The 12,246-nt window shown below is 42.4% G+C and overlaps 1 protein-coding gene across 1 annotated transcript in view; it reads left to right on the forward strand.

Annotated features, from left to right (window-relative positions):
- EXT1 (exostosin glycosyltransferase 1) overlaps positions 1–12,246 on the forward strand; it is a 192,844-nt gene that overhangs the window by 143,294 nt on the left and 37,304 nt on the right. The gene's annotated exons all lie outside the window — the stretch shown is intronic.

The raw sequence follows: 12,246 nt of genomic DNA on the forward strand, positions 1-12,246 counted from the left end.
CCTCCCTCTTTCTCTTCCTTCCTCCCTCTTCTTCTTCCTCTTCCTCCCTCTTCCTTCCCCCCTTCTCCTCTTCCTTCCTCCCTCTTCCTCTTTCTTCCCCCCTCCTCTTCCCCCCTTCTCCTCTTCCTTCCTCCCTCTTCTTCCTCCCTCTTCCTCTTCCTTCCTCCCTCTTCCTCTTCCTTCCTCCCTCTTCCTCCCTCTTCCTCTTCCTTCCTCCTTCCTCCCTCTTCCTCTTCCTCTTCCTTCCTCCCTCTTCCTTCCTCCCTCTTTCTCTTCCTTCCTTCCTCCCTCTTTCTCTTCCTTCCTTCCTCCCTCTTTCTCTTCCTTCCTCCCTCTTCCTTCCCCCCTTCTCCTCTTCCTTCCTCCCTCTTCCTCTTTCTTCCCCCCTCTTCTTCCCCCCTTCTCCTCTTCCTTCCTCCCTCTTTTTTCCTCCCTCTTTTTTTCCTCCCTCTTCCTCTTTTTTTCCTCCCTCTTCCTCTTTTTTTCCTCCCTCTTCCTCTTTTTTTCCTCCCTCTTCCACGTCCTTTCTCCCTCTTCCACGTCCTTTCTCCCTCTTCCACGTCCTTTCTCCCTCTTCCACGTCCTTTCTCCCTCTTCCACGTCCTTCCTCCCTCTTCCTCCCCCTCATTATTATTATTATTATGTCCCTCCATTATCCCTCCTGGAAATGCATAAATCTATTCACAATTGTACTATTCTGCTTGTCAATGGTTTTGGATATTGGGCAGTGTAGGATAGAGCAGATCTTAATAAAAAAATATTGCAGATTTTGAGGGGCTACATGCAATAGACAAGTCAATGGGTAATATATTTCCAGGAAGTTTTATAGAGGGACACCATAAAACTGATTTTTTTTTTTTTAAGAAAACTGGAACCTCAGTAAAGCAGCAGCTCAACCTTCAGCTATTATATAAAGTATATACTTTTTGTTTCCCCCGTCCTTTGATTATTTCTGTAGGATTTGCAATTTCCTTGTATTCGGCTTCTCAGAACCCGATTTATTCTCTGGCCAGGAGAATAGCAGGAGCCCTTACCCATAATCATTGATAATTTTGGACGATTTACTGCCGTTTTCTTCCAAACTGAAATGGAATTATTTTATTTTTTTGTCGGTCTGAGAAGGGGAATAACTTTGAGTCCAAGAGGCCTGAACGGAAAGTACCTGTGGTGCCAGTCACTGGGACACATCCACTCATGAAACCCATTTGTGCGCTAAAGTAGGAGAAATTCTTGTGACCTTTGGGCATATACAGGCAGTCCCCAGGTTGGGTTCTTTAGGAGTTTAATTTGTATGCAAGTCGGAACTGATATATTTTATAATTTTATCTCCAGACAAAAATTTTTTTGTCCCTGTGACAATTGAATTTTCAAAATTTTTGTGCCTTCGTCGGAACAAAGATTATCAATAAAGCTTTATTACAGACACCTTACAGATGATCATTGCAGCCTGGGACTATAGTAACATCCAGAGACTTCACCAGAGGTCACAGGGGTCCGTCTGTAACTATGGGTTGTAAGTCGAGTGTCCTTAAGTCAGGGACTGCCTGTACTATGATACCTTAGTAGTAATATTGGTTAATCTCTACCAATTGACCTTTTTTATCACTATTTTATGTATTTTATTATATATTTTTTCACATTTTACATGTTTTGACCCTTACCACATCCTGCGGTCGCTGCTTGGAAAGATCTGATTTATTTCCACATCTGTTTAACCTCTAGAGGAGCTTAAAGTCTAATTTCCCCTACTGATAAAGAATAGGAAACTTGCGTTAAAGCCCTGATTCATCTTGGGTAGGACTGAAATTACTTCGCCCTAGGCCTAAGAGCCATAAAAATTCTTAGATAAAATTGTGCAACCCTCCAAACATCTAACACGAGGCTTCAAATCGGCCCTTTAGACCGTTATGACGGATAATTGCCTTCCAACTACCACCACTAGAGGGAGCTCAGCAGCTTCCTGTGTACGGTCACTACATTTAGCTACAGTACAGGTATTGGGAATGGAGGACACTTTTTTTTTTTTTTCTGTAATCTTGTACAACCCCTTTAAGGAGGCAGCCGATGGTAATAACAGTTTCCATAGATCAGCGATAGTGCTGTTAGTTACAGGGACACAATTATCCACGGTGTATAATTATCTTGTATTCAGACTCTACAAACACCTTCCTTTCCTTAGAGATTATCCAATTTTATCACAATATTGTTAACTAGCAATTAACTCGTGACAGTGTAAATGTTCTAATAATTTGTGCTATGACTCTACTGTGTGTGTAGGGCCACTTTCGAGAAGAGGCTGGGGGTATGTCATATGGGGAGGGGTGGAATGGTTAACTATACGTGTAAGTTCCCGTATTATGGAAACGATGTGTATAAGTTCTATGCGGAATCCACCATACAATGGAGCATAGTAGAGTGTAGAGTTGATCGGACCCCAAAGTTCTGCCAAATCTGGCAAATTCATGCCCCTAGCAAGTAGCCATGTCTATGATTGGCCAAGGGTGTTACTGAAGCGGGAACATCGGGTTTGCTTATCTCTCATAGAGGCATAAAAATATTTGTCAAATTCCATCATTGAGCTAGGCTTGGGGACCGTTGTACAGTTGAGGCCGGCAAACTTGGTGCGACTGTTTCGTGCCGGGATCGGGAATCTTAAAGCGCATCTACCACCAGGATGTATGCAAATGAGCCTGAGGGGCTCCAGGTTCCATTAACAACTATGGAGCTATGTGCCCCTCAGGCTCATTTGCATACATCCTGATGGTAGATGCGCTTTAAGATTCCCGTTCCCGGCACGAAACAGTCGCACCAAGTTTGCCGGCCTCAACTGTACAACGGTTCTTTTGCATACAGTCCTTCATCCTGGTGGTAGATTTACTTTAAATTTACTAGAAAGTTTATAAACTCTAATGTTTTGGTGTTTGTTTGTTTTTTTTGGTGTTTTTTTTTTCCAATTTTATTTTGTTTGGCCCTTTTTATTGTCTGGTAAACTTTTTTTACTTTTTTGGGTTTTTTCCCTCATTTTTTGTACATGTTAAAGTTTTTTTACTCTTAAAACTAAATTTTATTTTACTAAAATGAGTAATTTTTAAAAAATACTTCTTTACCTCCCTTGCAGAGTAAAGGCCACTTATATTGATTAGCTTTCCATTAATTTGTGTCCGTTATTTTTTTGGATGAATCCTACCTTGGTTTTTCGATTTGTTCCATGCTCCTCGATGCCTAAAGTGTTAATCCGTCAGTAATGCCTTCCCTGCCAATCACATGTGTATTTAATATGTAATGTTTTTGCGGTGGGATTAGCAGCAGACTTTTTTTTAGGTGGCCTGGGAGCGAGAGACAGGTGTGAAAATCCCTCCGTTTGTCAGGGATTTGTCAAGGAAAAGCTGGATTTTGATATGTGGTTCCCGGGATGCGCCCATGTTACTGCCTCATTCTCGGGACACGCCGGCAAATCTGCTGCTGACTCTTCACCCTTCATCACCTTCATCTTCTATTCTATATCGTTAGGTGCCGAAAACCTAATCCGGAGCATTATACCGCTGACTGGCTGCCTGCCGGTGCAGGATTATAATGATAATTTTTTTCCGTGTGCCACAGACGAGTCACAATCTTCAGCAGTCAACCAGCAGTCGAGAACTTATTGAATGTTTTCGACATGTGCTTTGCTCGCCTCTGGGGCATGAACGAAATACAGAACAGGCTGGAGATCTTTTGGTCTGATTTCTACATGGCTCTTCTAAAGGTTTGGAATATTCTTTCTGTGGGCGAGAGGCTTCCTGGGTGACATGTTGTCCAGTGTTGTGTAGATTTTTAGGCCTTTTAGTAAGACTATGAGAACTGTCAATCTGTGGAATAGCCTGCCTCAGGCGCTGGTCACAGCAGGGGCAGCAGAGAACTTCAAGAAGGGTCTAGATGCCTTTTTACACCTAAATAACATTGATAGTTATGTTATATAGAATTGTTTCCCCTAAATCCCTTCCTCATCCAATCCCTTCCCTTCCTCATCCAATCCCTTCCCTTCCTTGGTTGAACTTGATGGACATGAGTCTTTTTTTCAACCGTATATAGACTATGATACCTGCCCATGAAAGAAGTTAAAAAACCGTCTCTGACGACGACACACTCGACTTTTTAACAGATCAATCGCGTGTCCCGTTTATATAGAAAGGGGGAGTGGCTTAATTGAAACCAACTAATCCCAGTGCGGTTTCTAGACTAGCGTTTACTAAACCTAAGCTCTGATTGGCTGCTCTGGAAAACGGTTAAAGTTGGAATACACAGATCGTACTATCCATAAATCTCCCATCCTCACTTGTGTTATAATAGTACAACAGCCTGATTGACAGAAAAAATGTCATTTCCGAAAGCTTTTTTCCCCTCATTAGCCACTGGAACAAATTCAATCGTGTCCTAAATGTGTTGCGCAGTAGAAAAAAAAAAATCTGATTTATATTTTCCTAAAAAAATAAAAAATGTTTTTCAGTGTCTGCTCTCCGTAAAAGTTTTTTTTTTCACATCGTTTGCTCAAATGAGTCCATTTTACAAGATATTGTGTTACCCTCGAGCGGTTAAGTATTATGTCTTGGCCGAGTAATTGGGTAATTAGTAATAATTGACTGGCTTGGTAACGTATTGTTTGGATCGGCCGTGCTGTAGTGGCGGCCTTGCTCACGCTCTCTCCCCCCCCCCCCTCCTCACGCGGTGAATGGGGCGGCGGTACTGTGTGTGTTTTCCGCTATTTTTCTCCAGCCACGGCGCGTTGCAGATGTATGGCGCGTTCATTGAGCGGCGTACGCTGTTTATAATTTAGGCATTTCAGAGCAACCTAGCAATTTGCCTTGCATGTTAAATTACACATCAGGGTTTTTCCTCCGGTACAGTCTGGCGGTTGACCCAGTAGGATATGTTTCCTAACCTCGTATCTTGCCCGTACCAAGCACATAATCCACACACACCGGCTTCCCACTATATTTTGCAGCGGCGGTAAAGGAGAAACACTAGACCTTGTAACACCGTTCTTTTATCGTGTAATGGGTGTTTTTACCTTTCCTGTTTGCACAGGCGGGAAAAAAAATTATTTTTTTTGAATACGCTAAATTGCTATGGACCATAAATAGCAAATTATTGCAAGTATTTGTACACATTGCCGACAAGTGCTGCAGCAGAAAGTTGTATGGGAAAATTATTTCCATTAGGGGTTTTGTGGGATGAGACGATGTAAGGCCTCGCGTGTGTATAGTCGCCATATGGTGCATACAACTGGCACTGTATTACACCCTATTGACAATGAGGGAAAAATTCGCTCCTATCCCCAGGCCTGTAGTTTCCTTTAACAGATTCTGGTCATACGGTACATAAAGTTTTCTGTCGTTGGTGTATCTATTTACCGATGCTTACCCGTAAAATTTTAGTTCTTGGGTTATTCATGTGCATCAGTTGTGTATTTTGGATCCAACATGATGGGGTTTGGAGTATAAGTTGGGTAGTGTCCGAGCAGTCACCACGCTATCTATCATAAGAATGTTGGGTATGTCCGTAAGGCTGGGTGTACTTGTAGCATTTGTGTTACATGGCTCATTGCTAGAGATGAGCACACCCAATGTTTGGGATCGGGTTTGGCTGCCTGACCCTGACGTATTGACAAATTAGTGGCCGAACAGCCAATCCAGCAAATTGGCGGCCCTAGCAACTAGCCATGGCTTTTATTGGTGTCCCCATGGCTAGTTGCTGGGTGGGGTCAGAGGAGGTGTGACTTGCTTCTCTAACCATTATTTTCGGTAATGTGCCTGTAAGTGGGGTCGTCGAAGATGTGACCTGCTTCCCTAGCCATTGTTTTTGGTAATGTACCCATGAGTGGGGTCAGAGGAGGAGCCTGTTATTCTAACCGTTATTTTTAGTGTGCCAGTGAGTGGGGCTTTGGAGGTGTGGCCTGCTTCCCTAACCATTATGTTTGGTAATGTACCCCTCAGTGGGGTCAGAGGAGGAGCCTACTATTCTAACCCTTATTTTCGGTAATGTGCCAGTGAGTGGAGTCGTTGGAGGTGTGGCCTGCTTCCCTAGCCGTTATTTTCGGTAATGTGCAGTTGAGTGGGGTCTGAGCACGAGCGGCCTGTTTCCCTAAGAGCCTAATACTTTCTTGGCCAAAAATCTGACTTTTAAGCTGTGTGTACGCAGCCGTGCCGGGTAATCAATAGTATTTATCTCAGGTTTACCCAAAACATGGAAAAACAAATTAAAATGACGGAAGCGCAAACACATTTTCTCATTAGCGGTGAAGGGAGTGGGGCGAGCATCGAGCAAATACCATTTTTATTCCTGGTTTTGAGTCACATTTGCTGTGAATGAAGTCCTCTCCCTGTACTTTGCATATGGTTCACTGTCAGATAATTTAACACCAGGAAATCTGCCTTGAATAAATTAGAATATATTTGCAAATTAATTGGTTAATTACATTTTTAGACATCTCCTGGGGAGCGGGTGGATGCACATGTGTTGCTACAGGTTCTGGGAGAAGCCTTGGAGGACGTTGAGCTTCTTGGGTCTGGAATGTTACAATGTCCACTTGAAGTTTGTACAGTTGGGTTGTGGACCATCTATGGTTGTACGAGAGGAACCTTCACCTTACCCAAGCCTGGTTTACATCCGGAATTTTTTTTCTATTGTTCTAAACAGTGATGGATTTTTGCCAGGACAAGCACCAATTACCATAGAGGAACCATCCAACATCACCATTAGTAGGTCGTAAACGGGAAGGGAACTTCCTAGAAACTCTTCTTTCTCGATGTAAATGGTCGTGTAAATTTCCCTTAAAGGAATCTGTCGTGAAAATCCATAATTTTTTTCAGTTTTTTTTAGCCTCCGAGCACCAGTTCTCCTTCTTGCTATCTCAGCAGAGATAAAAAAAAAAATTAAATTTGGCTTTCTCAGCTGTAAAATGGCGTTCCCCGGTGGTACGCATGGGGATTATATACAATCGTTATAATTGTAATGCTTGAAAGGGGAAAAAAATTCCTGTGACTTGGTTTTCCCTCTGTTCCGGATACACATCCCATGCTGCAGGATGTAATGAAAACACCTTTAGATACCAGGATTTTTTTTCCCCTTTTCCTACCATATTACACTGTTCACGAAAATTGGTGACGTGTGTTCCCTTGTTAGCTGAGAAATGTGTTTCAGCCATTACGGGGGTCAGAGGCAGGAGGGTTTCTGTCACTTAATTTGTGTTCAGTGGCCATATTGCAATCTGACGGAACGGATCTGTCATGCTGATGTATAGAAAATGAAGTATGAGAAGGTAGTTACAGAGGATAGGTTATTAGGGAAAATCCAAGTGACAAAAACTCCCCCTCTGCCTGTCCCATAATCCTGTTACTATGTTTGTGAAACCTTAAAGGGGAACTCTATTTTATACATTGAGGAAGCTGTTGGGCCTGGTTCTGGGTTTTAAAACGTTCGCTAGGTATTAAAAAAAAAAAAATCGTTATCCAACCGCTATTGAAAATCACTGCTATGATGGGCGGTGCTTAACAGTCACATGACTCAACACTAACTAAGCAAATCTGGTCATGCACTACAGATGGATTTTTTTTCTGGGCAACCCGTTTCCCAACCGCCCTCCCAGCCAAGAATGCGTGTTCTCTACGGAGCCCAGACCATTGCCAAATGCCACTGGCAGGAGCAGCCTATTATGTGGGCAGGGCTTAATAGTCACATGACTGAACGCTAACCAAATATGGTCATACATTTCAGTTAGCCTTTGGCTGAACAACCCTGCTCCCAAGTGGCTTCAGCCTGGGATGTGCGAGCTCTCAGCTGAGGAATAAATGATGCCAAACACCACTGGCAGGAGCGGCCCATGTTCTCTGAGCTATGGTGGAGGGCTGCTTTATGGTTTCCTCACGCTCTGTAATCCATATACTCAAACATTGGAAAGGTTTTATTTGGGACACACCAGGAGTGAGCAGTCGTATCTAAATTAAGTTTTGAGATGATGGGTGTTACCAAGCCTTTAAACTTTAAATGTATTTTGTGGGCTTTTTAAAAATATTATATACAGCTTGGAGGGCTTTACAAAAAAAAGTAAAACTAATCTCCTTCGGCGCTCCCATATTGCCGCTTCTCCATCCGGCACTGCTAACCTTTGTTTGTTTTACAGAGGTCGGTGCTCCTATCCCGACCCCTGCCAAGTATTTGCAACAAAGTAATGCAGAGGTTGGACGTGGGCACCGGAGGAGGAGGTGAATGCAAGATTTTTTTTGTTTTTTTTTTGTATGTTTTAGACCACCCCCCCTCCCCTCTCTCCCAAATCACATAAACATTTTAAAATTTCAGAGAATCCTAATGGCATCTCTGACATACAAGAAAGGCTGTGGGTCATTTTACACCGGCTTAAGGTTACGTCTCTGAGACGTCTCCTTTAAATTTTTTGCAAGGTCACCAGAATTATTGTTTTGCATCTCTCGTTTGTTTTTCAATCTTTTTGGATTCGATCTTGCAATTTGTGACAGGAGCAACTGATGAGAACATCAATTTATTTAGGATATTTTAACAGAAAAGTTACTTTGAGATGTACATCTCATTTTAATGACCTCCTGGGGTGTAACACGGGGCGGCATCTACCACCGTAACCGTAATCAATGGCTACAAACTCATGAAAATTTAGACAGCCAGGGCAGATTTACAGGCGTTGGCTCGGGAGCACCGGCATCCTACATCATTCTGATCACCTCTTGGTTCCTGGATGAGGGTTCTGTGAGCCAGCGCCTCCTCATCGCGACGGTCTTTGGAACGAAGATGCATAAGGAATTAAGTATAATACATATCACACAAAATTTATACATAAAAAATAGATTAAAAAATCTAATAATGATTAAAAGAAAATGTATAGAAAGTAATGAATTATATAATAGTCTATTGGCACAAAAAATATGAACCTACCCGTCTCTTTTAGTTGAATCCTTAGAGGCGTTGTCTCTTAACGCTGTAAAAAATACATTTTTTTTCAAGAACAGGAGCAGCACAGTGGATTAGTGGTTAGCATTATAGCCTTGCAGCACTGGGGACCTGGGTAAAAGTCCCAGGGTCAACATCTGCAAAGAGTTTGTATGTTTTCTCTGTGTTTGCATGGGTTTCCTCCGGGTCCTCCGGTTTCCTCCCACACTCCAAAACATACTGGTGAGCTGATTAGATTGTGAGCCCCATTGGGGACTGGGACCGATTTGGCAAGATCTGTGCAGCGCTGAGTAATCTGTGTGCTCTATATGAATAATGGAATCATAAGGAAGGGTCCCCTGTCAATCAGCTGATCGCTTGCTTTTCTCAAGTGATTTGTGGAGGTTTTGAGCTTTCCTACACTGCCTCCACAGGTAGAAAGAAGGCATTACACCGTTTTGTCAAAATCTATATAATTGATGTCATTGCTGGAGCCTCCAAAGTATAAAAATTCTTGACTTGCTTTATAGATGGGGGGGTCCTAAGTGGTGCACTCTTCTGTTAACCCTTAGATGTTTGTGTGCATTCCTGATGCATAGTAGCTATGATTTTCGCTATCTTGTGTCCTACTATAGACCTGTATGAGAGTTTTTTTCTCAGTAGGGGGCTTCTATAGGAGTATATTTTTCCCCCGGTTGGGCCTCTGTATTCCCCGGTTTATAGCCACTCGTGTATGTTATTTTTACCACTCTTTTCAGTATCGAGCCTTTTATTCCTAAGGTTAATTCTATTCACTTACTGGAGCAAATGATTTCTCCATTAGTGATTGAAAGCTGTCCATTGACATTATTGATTTGTGTAGGAAGGTTGGAGCTTGTTAATGTGGCCCCTTCCTGGCGATACGGATGGTGGACATTTATCTAGGAGGTAAATCATCAGCGCAGACGGCAAGCTCTCTCTAGGTTCTAATTATATCCATAGTATAAGGAAGCCTTCCAGATTTATAGCCTTAAAGGGATTGGAAATACACTAAGGTGTGTAGTACCTTTAAATCTGTAGCTGTCCGGCTTCGCTGGCACATGTAGTCCTCCAGCAGCTGCGTCGTGATGGGTTGACTACGTCTGTGTGAAGGAAACCTGACTCCGAAATTCTGAGAAGGTCTGAACCATCTGTAGTGTGGGAGAGGGAGATGAGAGGAACATCTGTTTGGAAATGGAGCCGGAATATTTTGGCTGTCCTAAGTTAGTGGCTCAGCGGGGAAAGCTTAGCCGTGCAAACCTGAAGGGGAGGAGAATTGTGCAAGGAATTCCAGTGCATGTGGCGGAACTAATGATTTACTGACAAGAAGAGTTCTGTCCCTCTGTATTTACACACACACAAAGAAATCCCTTTAATCCGGCGTCCGATAATCCAGAAAATCGAAGAATTTGAGAAATGGGGAAATTCGCAAAGAAGAAAAGTATTCTTCACGTTTTTTTCCTACGTTATCGTCAATTTTGAAAAAAAAAAATGCAATGCAAACTCAGATTGTAATATTAATAAGTTACAAAAATCCTTTTTTTTTTTAAAAAAAAATTTTTTAATGTATGATGAATCTGACTTTCCAATAAACCAGAATTAATTTTTTTAAATTTATTTTGGCATGCATCATTTAATTTTTTTTGATGATTTTTGGCAGCTTTTCGATCTGACCTAGTTCTTCCCGACAGGAATTAGTAAAGTTCTGTATTCTCGCCAAGATTTCCTTTAAAATTTTTTTTTAAAAACTCTTTTTTTTTAATCTTTTTTTTTTTTGGAGGTTAGATTTTTCTTATCATGAGCTTTCCTGTTGGTGCAAATTTGAAGACCTCATCGTGGTCTGAAATAATTAGTTAACCTTGCTAATGTATGCCCTAATTTGGTCCCTGTGGTATTAACCATGGGGACCTCCACAAAAATAGCTGTTCTCTATTCACTTAAATGGAACTGATGAAGGAATTAAAGTCATGGTCCCGAGTGTGACCCCAGGTATACCGACAGACACTTCTGACAAACCTCCCTATTGTGTGGTGTCTGAGAGTCGAACTGTTCTAATAGTAACTCCTGCTCCATTCACACATCACTCAAGGACCCTCAATCTCGAAGACTTCGGGTACTCCGACCTAACAGACACCACACAATAGGGGAGATTTATCAGAAGATTCTGAGGTAAAACTGTTCTAGTTGCCCATGGAAACCAATCAGAGCTCAGCTTTTTAAGTTTATAAACAGCTGTGGGATAATGAAAGCTGATCTCTGATTGGTTTCCATGGGCAACTACAACAGTTTTACCTCAGACACTTCTGATAAATCTCCTCTAGTGTGGTGTCTGTTAGGTCGGTATACCTGGATCCTTCGAGAACGAGGGCCTTGAGTAATGTGTGACTGGAGCACGAGTTACTATTTGAACAGTTCGACACTCAGACTCTTCTGATAAATCTCCCCCAATAATCCTGTATCCTGTGTCCAATGTAATGCCTTACTTCGCCTGTGGGGGCACTGTGCGTTACACATTATCATCGGTGATTCCTTCTAATAGGAGAGTTTAAAGTGGACCTTCCCTTTAAGCTTTGTTCATCTATTGATCTCGTGACCGTATAATTTTTACCGTATACGGAGGATAGAGCCTGTCGCAGTATAGGAGTATATTCGCAGTATCGGCTTCGCACGGCTGATGCTCTGCAGAAAACAGACTGTTAGTAAATTTTTTTTAATCCTTGTCTCCGGAGAGTGATTCTCTGAGAAAGACACAGCAGATAATAGAGGACTCTGGGAATACCCATGTACCACACAGGCTATTTTTGTGTGATGAGCTGTCACAGTGTTTTACCTTCCTTGCCAGTGTGTGCGGCCCGCTGCTAGGCCCAGCCTGTCAGTCATGGTGCCCTGAAGGCCTATTTCACGCCCTCTTTTCCAGCCAACATGAAATTGCATTAGAAAACTCTGTGAATTCCAACTCCCAGTACAGAAATAATGCATCAGTCAAACAGCGCTGGGGTTTTTAACCTCCCCATATTCAGGATGCCGAATTTGTTTTTTTTCGTAGCTCAGAAGCGGCGCCCACATAGAGCGGCAGCAGATGAAGAGCAAAAGCAAATATTCTCTCTTAATATCCCTTCAGTCTGTATTAACCTGAGGTAACTGTTGGAAGAACAAATCTGTCGGCGCCGTCCTGTCACTTTGTTTGATTTTTATCGGTTCTAGTTTTCTAAACGGTTGCTCTGTGGTAATGTGCATTTAGTGCAGGACATCTGGAACTGACCATTTACATTGCATGAAACCAGTGCAGAACAT

The sequence above is a fragment of the Engystomops pustulosus genome, chromosome 5 (assembly GCF_040894005.1).
Source record: "Engystomops pustulosus chromosome 5, aEngPut4.maternal, whole genome shotgun sequence".
NCBI lineage: Eukaryota > Metazoa > Chordata > Amphibia > Anura > Leptodactylidae > Engystomops > Engystomops pustulosus.